The sequence below is a fragment of the Nomia melanderi genome, unplaced genomic scaffold, assembly GCF_051020985.1.
Source record: "Nomia melanderi isolate GNS246 unplaced genomic scaffold, iyNomMela1 scaffold0385, whole genome shotgun sequence".
Taxonomy (NCBI): Eukaryota; Metazoa; Arthropoda; class Insecta; order Hymenoptera; family Halictidae; genus Nomia; species Nomia melanderi.
In genome coordinates this window covers 9,094-12,500 of record NW_027475500.1, presented here as the reverse complement: position 1 = coordinate 12,500, position 3,407 = coordinate 9,094, and the positions used below count along the sequence as shown (strand labels likewise).

At 47.9% G+C, this 3,407-nt stretch overlaps 1 non-coding gene across 1 annotated transcript; it reads right to left on the bottom strand.

The window, feature by feature from the left end:
• Window positions 1-1,876: 1,876 nt before the first annotated feature.
• Window positions 1,877-2,031, bottom strand: LOC143176128 (5.8S ribosomal RNA). The gene has a single exon (XR_013000722.1). It is a non-coding gene; the product is annotated as a 5.8S ribosomal RNA (ribosomal RNA).
• Between the last annotated feature and the right edge of the window lie 1,376 nt (window positions 2,032-3,407).

Sequence of the window (3,407 nt, the reverse complement as noted above, 5' to 3'; positions counted from 1 at the left end):
TATTTTACGGGGATACGGAAACGTTACCACGTGGTGTCACACACGATCGTCCGTCTCTTCTCTATAGCAGAAACCGATAAAAATACACCTCCCGAAAGAGAGTATATGGTGATTCTTTTTATATATATATATATATTTCGAAATACAACTGAACGTGGCGGAAGCGCACGGTGGTGGTCCAGCGAGGACACGCGACGACGGGGAATAAGAACTATTCGACCCGTTACGAATACGCATGCTCGTCCCGCACGATTTTAACACACACCGTGTTTTTCTCCAGTCGTCAAAGCGTTCGTGCGTCGAATTCGAAAAATAAAAAAAAAAGAAAAACACCTTTTCTCTCTCTCGGGGTAAAAGAGTCGATGTGTATTGTGTATAAAGGTTCTGCGAGAAGTCTCGTTTTGACGTGTGTTCCGCCGATAACGACGATCCTCCGAAACGGGGATACAGAAACGTTACACCTCACAACACGATCTCCGTCTCTTCTCTATAGCAGAAACCGATAAAAATACACCTCCCGAAAGAGAGTATATGGTGATTCTTTTTATATATATATATTTCGAAATTCAACTGAACGTGGCGGAAGCGCACGGTGGTGGTCCAGCGAGGACACGCGACGACGGGGAATAAGAACTATTCGACCCGTTACGAATACGCATGCTCGTCCCGCACGATTTTAACACACACCGTGTTTTTCTCCAGTCGTCAAAGCGTTCGTGCGTCGAATTCGAAAAATAAAAAAAAAAGAAAAACACCTTTTCTCTCTCTCGGGGTAAAAGAGTCGATGTGTATTGTGTATAAAGGTTCTGCGAGAAGTCTCGTTTTGACGTGTGTTCCGCCGATAACGACGATCCTCCGAAACGGGGATACAGAAACGTTACACCTCACAACACGATCTCCGTCTCTTCTCTATAGCAGAAACCGATAAAAATACACCTCCCGAAAGAGAGTATATGGTGATTCTTTTTATATATATATATTTCGAAATTCAACTGAACGTGGCGGAAGCGCACGGTGGTGGTCCAGCGAGGACACGCGACGACGGGGAATAAGAACTATTCGACCCGTTACGAATACGCATGCTCGTCCCGCACGATTTTAACACACACCGTGTTTTTCTCCAGTCGTCAAAGCGTTCGTGCGTCGAATTCGAAAAATAAAAAAAAGAAATACACCTTTTCTCTCTCTCTCGGGGTAAAAAGAGTCGATGTGTATTGTGTATAAAGGTTCTGCTGCGAGAAGTCTCGTTTTGCCGTGTGTTTCGGTAACGACGATCCTCCGAAACGTACATCTCATTCGTAAGAGAGGAAGAAAACAATCTCCCTGGGGCCAGTCGGTAATATACCGACATACGACGTGTCGTGCACATCCGTCTCACGCACGGTATACAAAATATGAATAAAACGTGTGTAGTCTCTCTCTCTCTCGACTTCTTAATATTTTCTTTCACCTCTGACGCATCATTTCAGGTGACGTCGGGAGCGCGGGAAAAAAAATTTTTCTAAACACACGAAACCGTTCATCTCACGAACAGCCGAAAAAGTTGTCGCTCAGATCCATATCGCAGTGGAGCGGTATCCGCGGGCGGTCGTAATTGAACGACGCACGACGCCGCGAACACTCACGCGAGTCCATACAAACGATTCCGATCGTTTTGCAACAACTAGAACGTACACTGTCCGTGAAATTCACAGAATTTTCGCGTGTCCGCGACAAACGCCGACGAGACACCCATCGTTCGCTCGTACGTAGCATCCTTCTCTTAACCCGACTCAGAAACGTTCTTTGCGCCCTTCGGTAAAAAAACGTTCGATCCGAAGAGGTGAACGACTGCGGGGATTTGACAGAGCTACGCAAGCAGTGTATGGTACGTAAACGACCCTCAGCCAGGCGTGGTCCAGGAATTGTATCCGTGGACCGCAATGTGCGTTCGAAATGTCGATGTTCATGTGTCCTGCAGTTCACACGTTGACGCGCAATTAGCTGCGTTCTTCATCGACCCACGAGCCAAGTGATCCACCGTTCAGGGTAATCGTATAAATTTTATATTTCACATATATAATTTTATTCTCATTTGTTCGACCTAATATCTCTCTTCTTTCAAAGAGAAGATAAAAGTTGATACCTGAATCTCCGACCAGCGCGCGAAGGAGATTCAGGCGTCGCCTTGGAGACGACACCGAAGCCTTTCGAGACGAAAAACGTTCAAGTAATATGTATATATTTCTCGACGTTCCGGGCGTATAGTGCATTCAAAAACCCGCGAAAGACGCAGAAGACTCGCACGCGTGGAAACGACGGGGATATATTTTGTATCCTACCCGATACTGAATCCATCGCGTGCAGTCGACCCTCGCGTTCTTCCGATCAGACGCATCTATTGTTGCGCGCATGTTTTCGCGTCGCATCGCGCGAAACGTTGCACGAATCGTACCGATCGATCGATTGAAAGCAAATAATGAAAAAAGACTTCACAGCTGGCTCTTTGCCGGTCATTCGTCCCATGTTATCTCTTGCCGCGAAATTGGCGCGCAAGAGTTGGGTGTCAGACGCGCGGCTTTAAAACGAGCTTCACGGCCGGTCCCTTCGTTACCGCTTTCGTTCTTTCTCTCGGAACGACCATGAACGAACACGACGAGCGACGCTACGGCATACACACGTCCACGGATTCGATTAAAAAAACAGACTTCACAGCTGGCTCTTTGCCGGTCATTCGTCCCATATTATCTCTTGCCGCGAAATTGGCGCGCAAGAGTTGGGTGTCAGACGCACGGCTTTAAAACGAGCTTCACGGCCGGTCCTCTCAATTCCGTGTACGGTACACGCAAGATGCGGGTTCCACTTCCAGACTACCCGGTCCCTTCTCTCTACGAGAATCGATAGTAGAAGAACGGCTCGAAAACGCGTCTCAGAGACTAGGGGAAAAGAAGCGGTATGCGAGCGAAACGAAAACGCATTATGGAAACGTCGCGAAACAATGTTCGACGGTTGCTCGGTTCCAATCGTGCGGCCGTTTCAATTTCTCGTGCGCTTCACCGTCCCTCCGTAACTCTGGCCGATCGCGTATACCGAAGAGCCGACACGCGCAAAAACCACAGGCATTGTATACTGTATATATATATGTTACAGTCACAGCCTTCGCGCGTTTTACTCTCCGACGCGGGGTTTCCACGACGAAAGAGAGACAGTTTCGTGGCGGGTGACTCGGCCGAATCGCTACGACGGGTATTTCTATTATAGAACGAATCATCGCCACCCTTTACCAGTGCCCGACGAAGGAATCACAAGGTCATCTGGAGTTTACAATGCCAGCGACGGTAATTCCAACGAAGACCCGATAAGTCAACTCATCGTTCTATTTCTCCCCGTACAGAAAAGCGAATCGACGCTAACGCACCTCGCGCAAG